Source organism: Hyla sarda, unplaced genomic scaffold (genome assembly GCF_029499605.1).
Source record: "Hyla sarda isolate aHylSar1 unplaced genomic scaffold, aHylSar1.hap1 scaffold_257, whole genome shotgun sequence".
In the NCBI taxonomy this organism is placed as follows: domain Eukaryota; kingdom Metazoa; phylum Chordata; class Amphibia; order Anura; family Hylidae; genus Hyla; species Hyla sarda.
Window position 1 is genome coordinate 294,108 of NW_026609257.1, and position 21,041 is coordinate 315,148.

The window sequence follows — 21,041 nt, forward strand, 5'->3', positions numbered from 1 at the left end:
AGCATTTTTACAACATTATACATAGGTGCTGAATACATAAAAAGCGACTGTTCAGCGACAGACAAGTCGCATCGGCTGAAAGTAGGCCAGAATGTCAGTCCATGTTGGAGCAGGTTTAGATACAGTCTAAAGCATAGATCTCAAAGTCTGTGCACAGAATTTAGCAAGGGCCTCGCACCTTCTGATGCATCAGGTAGGTGCACAATAGCATAGCCTAACCCTCTGTACTTTGGTCTATATTGATGCGGGACATAGACAGCCAGCTGATGACCAATCCATTAGTGCAATGGATGGCTGGAAGCATTTGTCTTTGCCTTTGCAATACCACAGAAGCAATGCATGGTCAATGTACAGCAATGACACACCTGTGTGAACAGCCAGGAGACCCCCCCAGGAGACCCCCCCATGTTATGTTACATAGTTACATAGTTAGTACGGTCGAAAAAAGACATATGTCCATCAAGTTCAACCAGGGAATTAAGGGGTAGGGGTGTGGCGCGATATTGGGGAAGGGATGAGATTTTATATTTCTTCATAAGCATTAATCTTATTTTGTCAATTAGGAACATTCAGCACCCACCCGCTATCAAGGCATCTGCCTATCATGTCATGCCCTACCTGCACAGGTGTGCTGGCTACTCAAATGATCCAATTAAGGAGGCCATTTAGTCAGCAGCAGCAGAAGACCTGTGCCTGGACGCTCCAACAGCGGCCAGACACAAGCAGAAGCAGAAGCAGCAGCAGCAGCACCACCACCTTTTGTTTTTTGGCTGCAGCAGCAGCAAGGCCCACAGGGCTGGCTAGCTGGCTAGCCAGCAAGCAGGTAGCAATGAAAGTAGGAATCTTTCTTTTTAACCCTGTAAGGGGGTGGTGCACTGTACCCGAAGATACTGCCATATCGGGTCAATGCATAGGGCGACGGAAGCAAGCTTCGAAATCGGCCCCCGTTCTCAAAAATCCATTTAATATATGGTCCCCAGATAGGGGACGTATCAGATATTAAACTGATAAGAACAGATACTACACTTGATCTTAGCCAAAAGGCCGAGAAGCGATAACCGTGAAAGGGGCGGGCCCAACAAGGTCCCCTTCATGGGCACTATCACTGCTTGCTGTCAGGGAGGCTGCCAGACAATTTTCCATGCACACTCTGGGCTGGGGGGCAGTCAACCACCAGTACACACAGCAGAACCTAAACCCATACCATTATTGCTAAGCAGCAAGACAGGGGCCCATTGCACTCCCACGGGGCCTTTTTAAATGCAATCCATAACCCGGATTTGCCAGGAACCCTTCTTACTCCTCCTACTTGCATGTGACACTGGGCTTAGGATCTGCATAGGAAACACACACACAAGCACACACCTACCTTTGTTGCCTGCAGATGCCTCCTTGGCTGTCCCCAAACGGTATCAAACCAACACCCACGGGAAGCTGTAAGCATAGAGGACATGCCTGCACCCCATTGGACTTACCTGTGTGGGTTAAATCCGGGTTATTTGACAACCTATGGCGGTGATGGTTCTGCTCAGGCAGAGCAGTGCTGATGCTCCTCATAAAGCTGTCGCTGCTGTGAAGGTTCTAGGTGACATCACAAATCCCTATGGTTACATACACAACAAAGCTGGGTTGTTGTTGTTTACACTCTGCAAGGCCTGTGGAAGTGAGTGACATCATAGCACTGTAGTTCTGAGGGTTCTAGATGGATGCAACAATCTCCTGTTGCTTCTATGAAGGCCATAATAGACGACATCACCAAACAGCTCCATAGTCACATACACAGCAAAGGAGAGATGTTGTTTACACCTAGTGATGTCAGTGGTATTGAGTGACATCACAGCACAGTGCTAAGGCTCCTGGGCCTGGACACAGCAGCGGCTGCAATATCTCAACGGAGAATACGTTTATATATATGTGTGTGTGTGCGCGTATATACATATATATATATATATATATATATATATATATATATATATATATATATTTCTCTGCCGAAATCACTTTTAAACCCATTTCCACCTTTTTTTCCCTTCTCTTCCTCTTACTTTTTTTTCACGTTTTTTTACGTTTTTCTCCTTTTCGCCTCTTTTCTGGGCGTATTATTCTTCTTTTTCTTCTTTTTTTTCGTCTAATGCATACCCCATCAGTGCAGCAATGCTTATTCAATACCGCCAGCAGATGGAGACACTGGGGGATACTTTTCTAAGGATTTATACTGATTTTTCCTGTCTGAATTTGTCGCACAGAAAGTTGCAGGCCAAATATGTGTGACATTTCTGCGACTTTAGCTTCTAGAGCATTTTTACAACATTATACATAGGTGCTGAATACATAAAAAGCGACTGTTCAGCGACAGACAAGTCGCATCGGCTGAAAGTAGGCCAGAATGTCAGTCCATGTTGGAGCAGGTTTAGATACAGTCTAAAGCATAGATCTCAAAGTCTGTGCACAGAATTTAGCAAGGGCCTCGCACCTTCTGATGCATCAGGTAGGTGCACAATAGCATAGCCTAACCCTCTGTACTTTGGTCTATATTGATGCGGGACATAGACAGCCAGCTGATGACCAATCCATTAGTGCAATGGATGGCTGGAAGCATTTGTCTTTGCCTTTGCAATACCACAGAAGCAATGCATGGTCAATGTACAGCAATGACACACCTGTGTGAACAGCCAGGAGACCCCCCCCCCATGTTATGTTACATAGTTACATAGTTAGTACGGTCGAAAAAAGACATATGTCCATCAAGTTCAACCAGGGAATTAAGGGGTAGGGGTGTGGCGCGATATTGGGGAAGGGATGAGATTTTATATTTCTTCATAAGCATTAATCTTATTTTGTCAATTAGGAACATTCAGCACCCACCCGCTATCAAGGCAGCTGCCTATCATGTCATGCCCTACCTGCACAGGTGTGCTGGCTACTCAAATGATCCAATTAAGGAGGCCATTTAGTCAGCAGCAGCAGAAGTCCTGTGCCTGGACACTCCAACAGCGGCCAGACACAAGCAGAAGCAGAAGCAGCAGAAGCAGCAGCAGCACCACCTTTTGTTTTTTGGCTGCAGCAGCAGCAGCAAGGCCCACAGGGCTGGCTAGCTGGCTAGCCAGCAAGCAGGTAGCAATGAAAGTAGGAATCTTTCTTTTTAACCCTGTAAGGGGGTGGTGCACTGTACCCGAAGATACTGCCATATCGGGTCAATGCATAGGGCGACGGAAGCAAGCTTCGAAATCGGCCCCCGTTCTCAAAAATCCATTTAATATATGGTCCCCAGATAGGGGACGTATCAGATATTAAACTGATAAGAACAGATTTTTTTTTTTTTTTTTTTTTTTTATCTAAAGCCGAGGAACGTGCTTTCGATTCACCCAAAGTGCAAGAAAAAGTGCAAACGTGTTACACTAAAAAAACGTGCACAAAGGATGCGGTCTATCGCAAGCCCTTCTCCGATAGGAGAGAGGCCCCCCAACAAACCTTACCTTTCGCCTCCGGACCAAAAGGTACCTGCGAGGTTCCAGGTTCGATGTCCCTTTTCGCCGAAGCTACTAGGGGACCACAAATGCTCCCGGCATCCCCCTTGGCGTTAGCCAAGGTATCTGCCCGCAGAGCCGATTACGGTAGGTACCCTGCCAAAGCAGGAGTACCCGGGGTGTTTGCAGGGAGGTGCGGAACCTAATGGCCACACACACCTCCCCTAGACCGCCAGGAGGGACACCCAGAAGGGCTACCGCATCCTGACAAATCCTGTGAACACACAACACGCAAAAAGTGACACAGTGAGACAAAAAATAAATAAATAAGTGAATGTGTGCAGATATACTGCCCGGACATCCGGCCGGATCTATAAAAATTTCTCTGATCCTAGCCAGAAGGCCGGGAATCAAGAGGTGAGTGCCACAAGGTGAAGAGATTATGGTGCCCGTGCTTCAACTCAGTGAGTCTATTCTCCCAGTGAGTTTCGGCACCTCGGGGTCACCACTCCCCGAGGCACAAAAGTACCTCGGCTCTAGACCCTCTCAGCCTCATGGCGAGACCCGAAGGGAACAGGTCACATCGGGGCAGCCGTCGAGCTGATTCCTCAGAACCAGCCCCGGAAAGCCCTGGTACACCTGCATCCTCCATGCAGCACCCATCCCCACCAGCATGAAAACTGATAAGAACAGATACTACACTTGATCTTAGCCAAAAGGCCGAGAAGCGATAACCGTGAAAGGGGCGGGCCCAACAAGGTCCCCTTCATGGGCACTATCACTGCTTGCTGTCAGGGAGGCTGCCAGACAATTTTCCATGCACACTCTGGGCTGGGGGGCAGTCAACCACCAGTACACACAGCAGAACCTAAACCCATACCATTATTGCTAAGCAGCAAGACAGGGGCCCATTGCACTCCCACGGGGCCTTTTTAAATGCAATCCATAACCCGGATTTGCCAGGAACCCTTCTTACTCCTCCTACTTGCATGTGACACTGGGCTTAGGATCTGCATAGGAAACACACACACAAGCACACACCTACCTTTGTTGCCTGCAGATGCCTCCTTGGCTGTCCCCAAACGGTATCAAACCAACACCCACGGGAAGCTGTAAGCATAGAGGACATGCCTGCACCCCATTGGACTTACCTGTGTGGGTTAAATCCGGGTTATTTGACAACCTATGGCGGTGATGGTTCTGCTCAGGCAGAGCAGTGCTGATGCTCCTCATAAAGCTGTCGCTGCTGTGAAGGTTCTAGGTGACATCACAAATCCCTATGGTTACATACACAACAAAGCTGGGTTGTTGTTGTTTACACTCTGCAAGGCCTGTGGAAGTGAGTGACATCATAGCACTGTAGTTCTGAGGGTTCTAGATGGATGCAACAATCTCCTGTTGCTTCTATGAAGGCCATAATAGACGACATCACCAAACAGCTCCATAGTCACATACACAGCAAAGGAGAGATGTTGTTTACACCTAGTGATGTCAGTGGTATTGAGTGACATCACAGCACAGTGCTAAGGCTCCTGGGCCTGGACACAGCAGCGGCTGCAATATCTCAACGGAGAATACGTTTATATATATGTGTGTGTGTGCGCGTATATATATATATATATATATATATATATATATATATTTCTCCGCCGAAATCACTTTTAAACCCATTTCCACCTTTTTTTCCCTTCTCTTCCTCTTACTTTTTTTCACGTTTTTTTACGTTTTTCTCCTTTTCGCCTCTTTTCTGGGCGTATTATTCTTCTTTTTCTTCTTTTTTTTCGTCTAATGCATACCCCATCAGTGCAGCAATGCTTATTCAATACCGCCAGCAGATGGAGACACTGGGGGATAATTTTCTAAGGATTTATACTGATTTTTCCTGTCTGAATTTGTCGCACAGAAAGTTGCAGGCCAAATATGTGTGACATTTCTGCGACTTTAGCTTCTAGAGCATTTTTACAACATTATACATAGGTGCTGAATACATAAAAAGCGACTGTTCAGCGACAGACAAGTCGCATCGGCTGAAAGTAGGCCAGAATGTCAGTCCATGTTGGAGCAGGTTTAGATACAGTCTAAAGCATAGATCTCAAAGTCTGTGCACAGAATTTAGCAAGGGCCTCGCACCTTCTGATGCATCAGGTAGGTGCACAATAGCATAGCCTAACCCTCTGTACTTTGGTCTATATTGATGCGGGACATAGACAGCCAGCTGATGACCAATCCATTAGTGCAATGGATGGCTGGAAGCATTTGTCTTTGCCTTTGCAATACCACAGAAGCAATGCATGGTCAATGTACAGCAATGACACACCTGTGTGAACAGCCAGGAGACCCCCCCCCCCATGTTATGTTACATAGTTACATAGTTAGTACGGTCGAAAAAAGACATATGTCCATCAAGTTCAACCAGGGAATTAAGGGGTAGGGGTGTGGCGCGATATTGGGGAAGGGATGAGATTTTATATTTCTTCATAAGCATTAATCTTATTTTGTCAATTAGGAACATTCAGCACCCACCCGCTATCAAGGCAGCTGCCTATCATGTCATGCCCTACCTGCACAGGTGTGCTGGCTACTCAAATGATCCAATTAAGGAGGCCATTTAGTCAGCAGCAGCAGAAGTCCTGTGCCTGGACGCTCCAACAGCGGCCAGAGACAAGCAGAAGCAGAAGCAGCAGAAGCAGCAGCAGCACCACCTTTTGTTTTTTGGCTGCAGCAGCAGCAGCAAGGCCCACAGGGCTGGCTAGCTGGCTAGCCAGCAAGCAGGTAGCAATGAAAGTAGGAATCTTTCTTTTTAACCCTGTAAGGGGGTGGTGCACTGTACCCGAAGATACTGCCATATCGGGTCAATGCATAGGGCGACGGAAGCAAGCTTCGAAATCGGCCCCCGTTCTCAAAAATCCATTTAATATATGGTCCCCAGATAGGGGACGTATCAGATATTAAACTGATAAGAACAGATAAGGTTTCAACAAAATTTTATTGAATAAATAAGAAACCATACAAAATTTAAAAATGCAAAATAATAAAAGGTTCACAAAAGTTTTAAAATACAAATAATAAAACCAGTAATAAAAGGAGAAAAAATAAAAATGGCAGGATAAAACATTATACAAATGTCATAAAAACTGATTATATTGTTATTTCGTTCCATAGAGGCAGACACCACATGGATGCTGCCTCGCTGGCCCCCAACTGTTTCTTGTCTCTTAGGTAATAGATGTACATCTCACTTAGGGCCAGCTTTATACAGTTTTTAACATCAATAAAATCATGTTTAAAAAGTAAGATGTTCCTAACTTTCCAGATGGCATTTTTAAAACAATTAATAATCATCCAGCAGATCATCTGCTGTTTAAAATTGGGGCAGTTAAAAAGACCGTAAAAGACACATTCGTGATTAAAATCTTTTAGGCCGCAGGCCCACTTCAAAAGTGGGCCTACCTTCCTCCAAAGCTCCCGTGCAAAAGGGCAGTTCCAAAATATGTGCAGCACCGTTTCGTCCACTCCGCAGCCATCTCTCGGGCACTTGGCTCTCGCCACCAGTCCTCGCCTGTGCTGGAACTCACGAGTAGGGAGGCACTGGTGGACGATTGCCCAGGCAAGATCCCTGTGTACATTCGCCAGAAACGTCCCGTACACGTTCCGCCATACCTTTTTGGATCTTGCCTGTGTGAAATTGGACACTGCCAGGGTAACCTCACTCCGCCTGAGGACCTTTGATACCTTTCTCTGGTCCCCCAGTATGTCAGGCTCCAAATCTTGGAGACCTAGGAGCCTGACTGTCTTTTCCAACACCACATAATGTTTTGGGGGACACAGAAGCACCGGAGCGTTCAGAGGGATGCGCAACCATCTTTTAAAAACCATGCCCGCAGCGTACCTTAAAAAGCAGCTAAAAATGCCATCGGATTTAATAATTTTAAAACAGAAACAGAAATACTTTATGTAAAAGAAAGTAAAAAGGTTAGGAACATCTTTCCCGCCATTATCTTTACTTTTGTACATAAAATCACGCTTTAATTTCTCCATTTTTGAACCCCATAAAAAAGTAAAAACAATTCTAGTTACTTTTTTAATGTATAAAATAGATGGAGGAAATACCATGGCAATGTATAGCATAATAGGGAGTAAAACCATCTTTATTATTAAAATCTTCCCCTCCATGGTAAGGTTTCTAAGATTCCACATTAAAATCTTCTTCTCCATCTTAGCTATAGCTGAATCCCAGTTAGGGCTCCCATCATTGACCTGGTTAAAAACAATACCTAAAACTTTAATTTGATCCTGTTGCATTGTGACTCCTGGGGTGATGGATGAATCCCAGGAGCCAATATAAAAACAGTCACATTTATCTGTGTTTAGCTTAAAACCAGAGACCTCGCAGAAATAGCTGGTGTTCCTCAATGCCCCCCTCATGGATGGAGAGTCCGGGCACAGTATGGTGACATCATCCATGTACCATTACACCTTTAGATGGGTCCCTCCTCCACCAGGTATCGGTACGCCTCTTACTACCCGGTCTTTTCTGAGGAGGGCCATCAGTGGTTCGATTGCGCAAATAAAAAGGAGTGGGGACAGGGGGCAGCCCTGTTTGACACCTGATAAAAGAGGAACACCGCTGGTTAAAAAGCCATTAACAGAGACTTGACTAAAACAGGATCGGTATAAAAGCATGATTCGGCTTAAAATCGTTTCAGGCACTGCCATCTTTTTAAGAACTAAAAACAGGTATTCATGGGAGACCCTATCAAAGGCTTTTTCAAAGTCTAAGGATAAAATTGCTACAGTTTGATTTCTATCCTTAAAATACCATAAAACATCTCTTAAAATATTTAGGGATTCAGCTATAGACCTTCCAGGTACCCCACAAACCTGATTTGGGTGGATTAATTTATGAATAAAAGGTTTAAAACGGACAGCTAATAACTTGGCTAAAACTTTATAATCGACATTTAAAAGTGTGATGGGGCGCCAATTTTTTAGCATATCCTTTTCACCCTTTTTAAAAAGTAATGATACAATCCCCCTCCTCCAGGAAGGGGGAAGTTCATTAACAATAAAAGTTTCTTTATACAATAAAACCATATCATCCTTTAAAATATCCCAAAAAGCTAAATAAAATTCGATGGGTAAACCATCTTTCCCAGGGGCCTTCCCACTAGAAAAACTTTTAAAAACAAATAAAAGTTCATCTAAGTTAAGATCACGGGATAAAACCTCCTGGTCTAAAACATCTAGCTTAAAATCAAGGGAATTAAGAACATGTTCTAAAAAGGATGGATTAAGATCTTTCTTATTAAAAAGAAGCTGGTAGAAGTTAAAAACTGCATCTAACATGCCTTTTGGAGTGGATTCACCCTCAAGGTTTTGGATGATATCCCTCCTATTCATCACTTTTTTAAAAAAGAAACGGGAACATTTCTCGCCCTCCTCCAGGTGCTGCACATGTGAGTTAAAAATGATTTGTTTCCCTTTCTTTTCTATGGCATGTTTTATTTCAGTTTTAAGGTTTAAAATATCATTTTCTACATCCATACCAGCTTCTTTCAATTTAAAAAGTACATTTAAACGCATGTTAAGAACATAAAACCACTGTTTTTCCATTTTTGCCTTCTTCTTACCTGCTTTGATAAAAAAAAATCTGATTTTAGATTTGGTGCCCTCCCACCAGTGCAGCATAGGCTCGTGGGGTTTTCTTTGTGATTGCCAGCATTGGTAGGTCCGCACAAACTCCTCTTTTATCTCAGGGTCCTCTAGGAGTGTGGTGTTTAATCTCCAGAGGCCCCTTTTTGCTTTTTGCTCCCCCTCTAGCTCCAGGACCACCAAGAGGAGCTTATGATCAGAGAAGATATTCTGCTCGAGCGTGCATTTCAGGGGTTTAAAAGCTCTAGAGGAAAAAATAAAATCGATTCTGGAGCTCACTCTTCCATTGGACCATGTGGCGCCCGGGTCCTCCGGCTAGAGATCCTTCCAGCAATCTTTCAAATTAAAATCATCAATAAAATTTTTAAGCAGGTAAGAAGTGCGGTCTTTACGATTAATATCCCCACCCTGCCGGTGTTCCCCATCACGTATGCAGTTAAAATCACCTCCCACCAGCAGGGGGGAAGACCCAACACAAAACAGTGGTAAAATTTCAAATAGTTCTGCCCGCTCCTGTTTATCAGGAGGGGCATACACATTTAAAACACGAATTAAAAGTCCATTAAAATATAGATGAATTAAAAGAGCTCTGCCAGGCACAATCTCAGTTACTGTATGAATAGAAAAGGACTGGCCTCGGCAGAGCAGCCCAACACCCACAGAACGACAGTCATTTGCACCGGACCATATGGATGGGCCCAGCTTCCAGTCTTCTTTTAAGTCTTTATAGTCCATTTTACTAGGGATTCCACATTCTTGTAGCAGGCAAAGGTCAAAGTCACATGTCTCTAGATAAGAAAATAAAGCAGCCCTGCGATCAGGGCTCTTTAAGGACCTCACATTGAGTGAGGCAATTTTTACAGGGATAGGCATAGTTTATGGAGAGTCCGTGCTTGGAGAATCAAAGTCAATAATAAGCTGCGTACCGTCATCCCCCGCCTGCGGGGTCATCAGCTCCTTGATGTTCTGAGGGTCGGAGCTTGAGATCGATGATGCCCCGACCCTGAGCTCGCTCTCGTCCGAACTACGGCACGCCGCTTTCCTTTGAATGTCTTCCTCTTCTTCTTCTCTTTGTCTTTTAAATGTCACACTGCTGTCCATATCCTCTGTGTTGCTCTCACTCGATGTAATCTCTGGCCCCCGGCTGATGGATCTGCGTCTTCTTTCATCTTTTGACGACTGGAACTGCTGCACAGGGGCCTGTGAGGCCTCTTTTCCGGAACCTTTGCCGCTACCTTGGGAAGTTTTCATCGCTTGTTCCCCAGCAAGCGTTGCTGAGGACTGTTGCTCCAACTTCCCCATCGATCGACGATGGCCAGTTTTACCCACCGGGTCCACTGCTGGCGGGGCAGCAAACCCTGGTTTGGCGCCACTTGTCTTCTCGGCCCTGTCCTGTATAGGCGGAGTAACAGGACCGGGCTCAGACCTGGCCACCTGGCTCCCCTTCCGGCGGGCTTTCACCGGGGCCTCTTCGTCCGGAGCAGGGCGACCCTGGGCCAAGCCAGTACCTGGCTTATGCTGCAATTTTGGGTCCACCTCTGCCCCCACCGAGGCCCGTCGGCTGCCACCCGCCACAGGTGAGCCCCCTTCAGAAGTTTCGGCGGGCTCTTGAGCCAGGTAGGAAGTCGATCGACGTCTTTCAATTTCCCGGGCAGTAAACTCGATCACCCGCCCGGGCTTCGTGGAATCCCCATGGCCTCCCCCTAGCACTACCAACGGTGGGCCCCCCGATGGAGCACCAGAGGTCTTGGGCCTGGACCCATCAGTACCTGCCATCTGGGGTTTGGGCATCTTAAAAAAGGACGTCTTTTGTCCTGTCCCCTCTTTGGGTGGGCCCAGCCTTGACCCACCCATCGTAGTTTTTGCTTTATGGGGACAGGAATTAAAATCGTGATTTTCCTCTCCGCAGAGGTTGCACCTTATCGTATGGCTACATCTTGAAGCTATGTGACCTTCTTGGCCACACCTATTGCAGCGAATCACACGCTCCGCGCCGCAGGTCTCCTGGGTGTGGCCAAACCTCAAGCAATTTCGGCAATACATAGGCATTTGAGGATAGAACAGGAAGCCCCGAACTCTCCCGATGGCAAAATTTGGGGGCGGATGGCAAAGACCCCCAATACCACCGGGATCCTTACGGAGCTTGACCCAGAACTTCCTCTTGCCGTTCCAGAACCGCACGGAGTTCAAGATTTTGTTTGCGAATCGCACCTCTTCGCAGTATCGCCGAAGAAAAGTGGCTATATCCTCCGTGGTCACATGAGGGCTGTGCATAGCCACCACCAACGGTATATGTTCCTCACCATAGAGGAACTGGAACGAAAGACCGTCGAGTCGATCGTCCCTCTGGTCCGCACCAGACAAGGTTGCATAGATGTTATCGCAACACGCCGTGGCCGTGAAGGTGACGGTATACAGGCCACGGCTTTCCTGGTCATTTAGACACAGGATGTCCTCCCTATTGAGGCGGAAGTAGTCAAGAAGAATCACCTCCGCAATGAAGCGGAGGTTCTTCAACTGACGATGGCTCTCCGACACCTCTATGCGGATGGTATTTCGCATCGACATTTCCCCAGAGGGGAAAGCCCAGGAGAACGGCATCTTCCACACCCAGGGACTAAGCCCCTTTCCCAATAGCAGCAGGGGCTCGGAATCCCGCTATAAAAGCGGAACCCTTACCCAAGGCAGAGGTCGGGGGTACCCTAGGTGCTTCCGAAGCTACAGGTAACGCTCAACGTACCGAAAATGCCTGTCCCAGAGACAGGGGGATCGCAACCCGTTGTCTGAGGACTAAGCCCGCTCCCCAATAGCAGCAAGGGGGTGAAGTCCCTCCGTAAGGAGAGACAATCCCCCAAGGCCGAGAAGCGGGGTACCACAGACACCTTTCGACCAGACCAAATGCAGATACTACACTTGATCTTAGCCAAAAGGCCGAGAAGCGATAACCGTGAAAGGGGCGGGCCCAACAAGGTCCCCTTCATGGGCACTATCACTGCTTGCTGTCAGGGAGGCTGCCAGACAATTTTCCATGCACACTCTGGGCTGGGGGGCAGTCAACCACCAGTACACACAGCAGAACCTAAACCCATACCATTATTGCTAAGCAGCAAGACAGGGGCCCATTGCACTCCCACGGGGCCTTTTTAAATGCAATCCATAACCCGGATTTGCCAGGAACCCTTCTTACTCCTCCTACTTGCATGTGACACTGGGCTTAGGATCTGCATAGGAAACACACACACAAGCACACACCTACCTTTGTTGCCTGCAGATGCCTCCTTGGCTGTCCCCAAACGGTATCAAACCAACACCCACGGGAAGCTGTAAGCATAGAGGACATGCCTGCACCCCATTGGACTTACCTGTGTGGGTTAAATCCGGGTTATTTGACAACCTATGGTGGTGATGGTTCTGCTCAGGCAGAGCAGTGCTGATGCTCCTCATAAAGCTGTCGCTGCTGTGAAGGTTCTAGGTGACATCACAAATCCCTATGGTTACATACACAACAAAGCTGGGTTGTTGTTGTTTACACTCTGCAAGGCCTGTGGAAGTGAGTGACATCATAGCACTGTAGTTCTGAGGGTTCTAGATGGATGCAACAATCTCCTGTTGCTTCTATGAAGGCCATAATAGACGACATAACCAAACAGCTCCATAGTCACATACACAGCAAAGGAGAGATGTTGTTTACACCTAGTGATGTCAGTGGTATTGAGTGACATCACAGCACAGTGCTAAGGCTCCTGGGCCTGGACACAGCAGCGGCTGCAATATCTCAACGGAGAATACGTTTATATATATGTGTGTGTGTGCGCGTATATATATATATATGTATTAAAGCCCAATGGGCTGTATTTGTGGGAGGGGCTGGACACTACATAAACCCCGGGCTCCTGTACCTCGGGGCGGGTGCGGCGTTATTGCAGTTTTCCTTGTGTGGCTGCAAGTGAGCTCACTCGTCGCGTCACTTCCGGTTTCGGTTTCCTGTTTCCGGTTTCGGTTTCCTGCTCCGGCGTTCGGCTGCGGAGTGTCACGTCAGGTGTTTGGCGGCGCGTGGAGGGTAAGTGCCGGATGGCCGGCATATTGGAGTTACTTTACAGGCCTTCATTAGGTATGCACCGGGAGCCGTATCCCGCCCCACTACAAGTTTTCCCCGCTTCGTTCTCGGGGCCGTCCGTCCATAACGTGCGGGGTATTCCTGAGATCAGGGATTATTTCATTAAGACAGTTATAGGTAGATATTGTGTTATGTTCGGGTGGTGGTTAGTCATTTTGGTCACCGCATAACCGCGAGTCATTTGTACGCCCCATTGCAGGTGGGTCTATTGAAGGTTTTCTCTTTTATTTTTGTGGGGGGGGGGGGGGGCACTACTGCCATGTGAGATGGTGTTGGCTCCCGCAGCCAGGCCCTCATACTCAGAATATATCATGTCACATCATAGTCAGCTTTTAAGACAGTTTACATGGGCTAACACAGGGGTTAATGTATTATAGAACATCCACCAGGTCGGTTTTTCCAGATCTGCGTTGGATTTGGCAGATATAGTTAGTACACTGTTGTAGGGGTCTCTGGAGGTTTATAGATTACTTAAAATGGGGACAGCGTTTATTTTGCATCATATCTGTCACATTTCTGCAGAGTTAGGCGTGATTTTCTGTTGATTATTTAGTTTGTGTGTGTACATATAGATTCGGTTGGTCCTGGATTCAGGTGATTCATTGAGGGGTTCCTCCTGGTTGGTTCAGCTACAAGTTACCTCGGGTAGGTTACATGGTTTTAGGTTACTTTTGATTCTGTCGGGCGTACGTTTTGTTGTTGCTGACACGTCTTCAGAACAAACAATAGAGTTATAAAAAAAAAAAAAAAAAAAAAAAAGGGGGGGATATGGATAGATATATATATATATATATGTGTATATGCTCGTATGGGTAAATAGCTGTGGGGATACATAAGTGTGCGTATATGTATGGGTATGGGTCAGGCAGGGATATGTGTATGGTCTGGGTATAGGCACGTGGGTGTGCACATGTTTTCTTTACATATATATGTGCGTATGTGTAGGTATCTGTGTGTATATATGCAGGCGGGTATATGCAGGTATGCACATATGTGTGTATGTATGTATATGCTTATGTTTATGTGTATAGTAGAGCACATTGTATGTGTATGGGATGTCTAGTTTTACGTAAAAATTGGTTATATCTTGACGATGACCCGGCACGTTGTTGGGTCTGGCAGAAATCTCGTTTCGGTAGTCATGCTTATACACCAGCAGTTATCCTAAGTAACTGCCACGAATGGTATGTCAGTCCTAACTACGCACGTCATGTAGTTATATAGTCAATTTCTCGGTACCCTGTTGCCTGACTCGTTCCTTCAGCTCGAGGGTTGTTATTACTTGATTGTTGTTTCTGACTCTTCTTCAGAGCAACCTCATTGCGGCAGGTTCTGGTTGGCTTTCTGACACGTTTTTCAGATCGATTTGCAATATCTTTATTTACGTTGTACTTAGTATACGCATATTTCCATTTACGGTCAGGTTTTTCTCCTTAGTAATTACAGGTCCAGTATCAGTGGTGGTTACTCGATTACATCAGCAGCACCTAGGTGAAAAAAAAAAAAAAAAAAAGTGAGAGAAGTCCATGACACATGCTGGTTTGGGTTTAATTGTTATATTTTATTTTCCACCGGCACCCGTTTGGCCCGGACAGGTACCTACTCAAGCATGTCTCATGGGTCAGACATCGAGGAGTCCTTGTCCGTCTTGGATACCCCATCCAGGGTGTCTGAGGGGGGCGACGCTCCTTCGTATCGCACATGGACCATCCCAAAACTGATGGAGGAACTTAAGAAGCGTGGGGTTCCTTTTCCGGCTTCCGCACGAAAAGCCGAATTATATAAGATACTGATGGCTGACCCATTGCCAGGGACCAGTCTGCAGCAGGATCCCATTACAGCTTCCCTGGGACAGTTGCATGCCTTAATGGCGACTATGGTGGACTCCCTATCAACTGTGCAGGCTAGGTTGGACAGTCTCGAGAGCAACAATGCCCAGAGGCCTGCAGCAGGTGTCCTGGTGCCTGCCGTTGTCCCAGTTCCAGCTGCTAACAGTATGCAGGTGGCAGTGCCGGTACCAGGGTGCAGTACGGATTCAGGTAGGGGGTTGGTACCTCCTAGGGTGGCACCAGCGTATTTTGTTCCTTCCAATGTGCGTAAGGACATTTTGGAGGGAAGAGACGTCAATTTGGCGTCTTTGCTCATTGCCACCCAGGACATGATAGATACTAGAACCATTGCCTGCGGGGAGTTGTCTGTGGTGCTGAGGAGCAAAGACGCCAGGTTGAATAGGAAATTATCTTTTCCTGAATTCATTGTGGCATTTAGCATGTTCAGGGATGTAGTCTGCTCGGCAAAACCTCTTAGGAGGGAGGAATTGGATATTTACCTATTTAATATGGCAGACCTATGTAACAAATATGGAGGGACCTACTTTTATGATTATCATAAGTCGTTTTCAGCAAAAGCAGCAGCGGCATTTGCGCAACATGGTTACTCTTATGACTGGTCCAAACTGGACACGGAGCTGTTTTGCCGGCATTTTGCGGGGCTTAGGGCCCCGTCATGCGCGTTATGTCAATCTATATCACATGCCACGGCATGGTGCAATTTAGCGCAGGAGGAGGCGTCAGCAAGTAAACCAGGTACCTCATATGCTGGTAACAGGGCCACAGAATCGGTTGATAAATTGGGCAGACCAGTTAGGTTTTTGGGTAAAAACCAAATTTGTAATAATTATAATTTAGCTACATGCAATTACAATCAGTGTAGACTGTTACATGTTTGTCTTAAGTGTTTTCGGGCTCACCCCCGTTCACTGTGCTCAATAAAAGGTGGTTCATCATATTTAGGTGTCATACAGATGCATGTCTTGAAGGGGTATCTTGAATTTCATCCCAACTTAGAATGGGTAAATTGGCTTTTGGATGGTTTCAGCAGCGGTTCCATACAGGACTAGTAGCTCTTCCGCAATCCACATATGAATGTAATAATTTATTATCAGCGGCCAATGACCCTATGTCAGTATCAGAGTTGCTGGATAGGGAAGTTGATAAAGGTTACATGATTGGTCCTTTTTCAGTACCTCCATTTCAAGATTGGCGGGTTAGCCCCATTGGTATTGTCTCAGGGAAGTTCAGTAACAAAAAACGATTGATTTTCGATCTGTCAGCACCGCACGGCTCTGTCATACCCAGTATTAATTCTTTGATCCCCTCAGATGAGTTCGCTATGAAATATTCTTCCGTTGACCAAGCAATCCAGATGTTGCTAACGTTGGGTACAGGTGCATGGTTGTCCAAGGTAGATATAATGGATGCTTTTAAGCTGTTGCCAGTAAAAAAGGATCTTTGGCAGTGGTATGGGGTGAAGTGGCAACAACTGTATTATTTTGCGGTAAAACTTACATTTGGTTCCAAATCCAGTCCATGGCTTTTTGATCAGTTAGCTTGTGCTTTGCAGTGGATTTTACAACACGCTGTTGGCTGTAGCAACGTTATTCATTATCTTGATGATTTTCTGTTGTTAGAGCCCCCTCAGCAAGTTCCGTGGCAGTTGGGAAAGACACTTGAGGTTTTCAGTCAGATAGGAATTCCAGTTTCCCCCGCTAAGGTGGAAGGTCCGACCAAGGTTCTGACTTTCCTAGGGATAATTTTAGATTCTAACAAAATGGAGGCCCGGTTGCCTGCAGATAAACTATCACGTATCCGAGACATGGTTAATAAGTGCGTCAGGTCCCGGGTCACGAACAAAGCAGAGTTGCAGAGTCTTTTAGGTATGTTGGCTTTCGCCATGAGGGTAATTCCCCAGGGCAGGTCATTCATTTCTAGGTTGTTAGATTTGGTGGCCGCTGCTCTGCTTCAGGACAGCATAGTGCACCTGGGTCATCCAGCTATGTCGGATCTGCTCATGTGGCAGCAGTTTCTAGCAAACTGGAAGGGGGTGTCTCTCTTTGTGCCTGTTGTTGGTTCCGATTCTCCCCGCATATTCACAGACGCCTCATCCAGCGTGGGCTTTGCTGCTATATGGGGTTCTCGATGGATAGCTAGCGGCTGGCCGGGGCAGGTTTATGTTATTCCTGGTTTCACGGACAGCTCCGCTACCTTTGAAATCGTTCCCATAGTGGCGGCAGCGCAGGCTTGGGGGGAGTACTGGTGCAATAGGTCGGTGATTTTTGTTTGTGACAACTCGGCCACTGTGGACATCGTCAATAAAGGGAGATCTAAGTCGGCAGAAGTAATGAGGTTTTTAAGACGTTTAGTTTGGATCGCGTTACAATTTAATTTCCATTTCTCGGCTGTACATATTGAAGGTAGTAGGAACATAGCAGCTGATGCGTTATCTAGGCTAAAATTTGATGTTTTCTTTCAGGTTATGCCGGGGGCAGATACGCGAGGGTGGCCAGTACCACAGTTTCAACTTCTCAGCATGGATTAGGTCTTTACAAACAACTGGCTCGGAAGCTAATGATGAGCTCGTTGGCTCCTAGCACTGCTCGAGCATATAATCTTGCGTGGGACAGGTATACCAAATTTATAGCAGAGTTTTCTAATCCTGAAGAAGATTATGTTTCAAATTTAGTTTGTTTCATTTCATTTTGTCATTTTACCAAGAAGTTCTCATTTAATACTATCAAATTATATTTGGCGGGTATTCAGCACTTCCTGGCCATGGAATATCCAAGCAGGCCTTCACTTTTTTCGGTTCATGCGATAAAGTCTGTGTTGCGCGGTATTCGCAGCACCCCAACTGTCAGGGCAGGGGCTAGGTGGCCCATTTCAGGTGAGATATTCCGTAACTTATCGGATTTGTTGGATACAGCACCTTTGGGGGTTGCACGCAGCATTTTGATTAAATCAGCCATGTACTTAATTTTTCATGGTTTTCTCAGGCCTGGAGAAGTGACAGCTAGTTCAGTCAAGGGCAGGCCAGTTTTAAGGCAACAGTTATCGCGAGTTGGAGATAGATATGTTTTATCTCTGCTAAGTACCAAGACATCCAAATCGGAGGTTTTGATTACTTATTTTTTCTCGGGTAACAAGTGGTGCCCAGTAAGGGTCTTGGATCAATTCATGAATATCACACGCGGAGTGGGTCCCGAGGTGCCTTTACTGGCAGTAGATTGTTTGCCGCTGTCAACTAGTCTTTTCACTAGTTCTATTCGCTCTCTACTCACCATGCTAGGCCTAGACCCGCAGAAATTTTCTGGCCATTCCTTCAGGATAGGTGCAGCATCGGCCGCGTCAAAGCACAAGGTGCCCGCTCATGTAATAAAGAGGTTGGGTAGATGGAAGTCGGCTTGTTACGCTCGATACATTCCAAACCCCGAGAAAGAAATGTCAGATGTATTTAAGGTGTTAGTTTTGTGAATTAATAAAGGTTATATATATTTACCTATTCTGGCTTGTCTTTTGCCCTCTATAGGCGGGCCCTCATCTCATGCGGTTATGGCACACCTCAGACCGCTGTTAGTATAAGGTTAGGTAAGTTCATATCCATTATGGGAAGCCTTGACCACAAGTATTAAAGCCCAATGGGCTGTATTTGTGGGAGGGGCTGGACACTACATAAACCCCGGGCTCCTGTACCTCGGGGCGGGTGCGGCGTTATTCCCACCCAACCCTCCCTCATTTATCATATTTTCACAACAGGGTATGCCCTCTATAGGTGGGCCCTCATCTCATGCGGTTATGGCACACCTCAGACCGCTGTTAGTATAAGGTTAGGTAAGTTCATATCCATTATGGGAAGCCTTGACCACAAATATATATATATATTTCTCCGCCGAAATCACTTTTAAACCCATTTCCACCTTTTTTTCCCTTCTCTTCCTCTTACTTTTTTTTCACGTTTTTTTACGTTTTTCTCCTTTTCGCCTCTTTTCTGGGCGTATTATTCTTCTTTTTCTTCTTTTTTTTCGTCTAATGCATACCCCATCAGTGCAGCAATGCTTATTCAATACCGCCAGCAGATGGAGACACTGGGGGATAATTTTCTAAGGATTTATACTGATTTTTCCTGTCTGAATTTGTCGCACAGAAAGTTGCAGGCCAAATATGTGTGACATTTCTGCGACTTTAGCTTCTAGAGCATTTTTACAACATTATACATAGGTGCTGAATACATAAAAAGCGACTGTTCAGCGACAGACAAGTCGCATCGGCTGAAAGTAGGCCAGAATGTCAGTCCATGTTGGAGCAGGTTTAGATACAGTCTAAAGCATAGATCTCAAAGTCTGTGCACAGAATTTAGCAAGGGCCTCGCACCTTCTGATGCATCAGGTAGGTGCACAATAGCATAGCCTAACCCTCTGTACTTTGGTCTATATTGATGCGGGACATAGACAGCCAGCTGATGACCAATCCATTAGTGCAATGGATGGCTGGAAGCATTTGTCTTTGCCTTTGCAATACCACAGAAGCAATGCATGGTCAATGTACAGCAATGACACACCTGTGTGAACAGCCAGGAGACCCCCCCCCCCATGTTATGTTACATAGTTACATAGTTAGTACGGTCGAAAAAAGACATATGTCCATCAAGTTCAACCAGGGAATTAAGGGGTAGGGGTGTGGCGCGATATTGGGGAAGGGATGAGATTTTATATTTCTTCATAAGCATTAATCTTATTTTGTCAATTAGGAACATTCAGCACCCACCCGCTATCAAGGCAGCTGCCTATCATGTCATGCCCTACCTGCACAGGTGTGCTGGCTACTCAAATGATCCAATTAAGGAGGCCATTTAGTCAGCAGCAGCAGAAGTCCTGTGCCTGGACGCTCCAACAGCGGCCAGACACAAGCAGAAGCAGAAGCAGCAGAAGCAGCAGCAGCAGCACCACCTTTTGTTTTTTGGCTGCAGCAGCAGCAGCAAGGCCCACAGGGCTGGCTAGCTGGCTAGCCAGCAAGCAGGTAGCAATGAAAGTAGGAATCTTTCTTTTTAACCCTGTAAGGGGGTGGTGCACTGTACCCGAAGATACTGCCATATCGGGTCAATGCATAGGGCGACGGAAGCAAGCTTCGAAATCGGCCCCCGTTCTCAAAAATCCATTTAATATATGGTCCCCAGATAGGGGACGTATCAGATATTAAACTGATAAGAACAGATACTACACTTGATCTTAGCCAAAAGGCCGAGAAGCGATAACCGTGAAAGGGGCGGGCCCAACAAGGTCCCCTTCATGGGCACTATCACTGCTTGCTGTCAGGGAGGCTGCCAGACAATTTTCCATGCACACTCTGGGCTGGGGGGCAGTCAACCACCAGTACACACAGCAGAACCTAAACCCATACCATTATTGCTAAGCAGCAAGACAGGGGCCCATTGCACTCCCACGGGGCCTTTTTAAATGCAATCCATAACCCGGATTTGCCAGGAACCCTTCTTACTCCTCCTACTTGCATGTGACACTGGGCTTAGGATCTGCATAGGAAACACACACACAAGCACACACCTACCTTTGTTGCCTGCAGATGCCTCCTTGGCTGTCCCCAAACGGTATTAAACCAACACCCACGGGAAGCTGTAAGCATAGAGGACATGCCTGCACCCCATTGGACTTACCTGTGTGGGTTAAATCCGGGTTATTTGACAACCTATGGCGGTGATGGTTCTGCTCAGGCAGAGCAGTGCTGATGCTCCTCATAAAGCTGTCGCTGCTGTGAAGGTTCTAGGTGACATCACAAATCCCTATGGTTACATACACAACAAAGCTGGGTTGTTGTTGTTTACACTCTGCAAGGCCTGTGGAAGTGAGTGACATCATAGCACTGTAGTTCTGAGGGTTCTAGATGGATGCAACAATCTCCTGTTGCTTCTATGAAGGCCATAATAGACGACATCACCAAACAGCTCCATAGTCACAT

At 46.4% G+C, this 21,041-nt stretch overlaps 4 non-coding genes and 2 pseudogenes across 4 annotated transcripts; all 6 read right to left on the bottom strand.

Annotated features, from left to right (window-relative positions):
* Nucleotides 1-865: 865 nt before the first annotated feature.
* On the bottom strand, nucleotides 866-1,056 carry LOC130323927 (U2 spliceosomal RNA). The gene has a single exon (XR_008869103.1). It is a non-coding gene; the product is annotated as a U2 spliceosomal RNA (small nuclear RNA).
* A 2,100-nt stretch (nucleotides 1,057-3,156) lies between these two features.
* LOC130323961 (U2 spliceosomal RNA) lies at nucleotides 3,157-3,346 on the bottom strand. The gene has a single exon (XR_008869133.1). It is a non-coding gene; the product is annotated as a U2 spliceosomal RNA (small nuclear RNA).
* A 693-nt stretch (nucleotides 3,347-4,039) lies between these two features.
* LOC130323970 (U2 spliceosomal RNA) lies at nucleotides 4,040-4,199 on the bottom strand (annotated as a pseudogene).
* Nucleotides 4,200-6,281: 2,082 nt separating this feature from the next.
* Nucleotides 6,282-6,467, bottom strand: LOC130323954 (U2 spliceosomal RNA). Its single transcript, XR_008869128.1, has one exon. It is a non-coding gene; the product is annotated as a U2 spliceosomal RNA (small nuclear RNA).
* Nucleotides 6,468-11,887: 5,420 nt separating this feature from the next.
* LOC130323975 (U2 spliceosomal RNA) lies at nucleotides 11,888-12,062 on the bottom strand (annotated as a pseudogene).
* An 8,067-nt stretch (nucleotides 12,063-20,129) lies between these two features.
* Nucleotides 20,130-20,320, bottom strand: LOC130323928 (U2 spliceosomal RNA). Its single transcript, XR_008869104.1, has one exon. It is a non-coding gene; the product is annotated as a U2 spliceosomal RNA (small nuclear RNA).
* Between the last annotated feature and the right edge of the window lie 721 nt (nucleotides 20,321-21,041).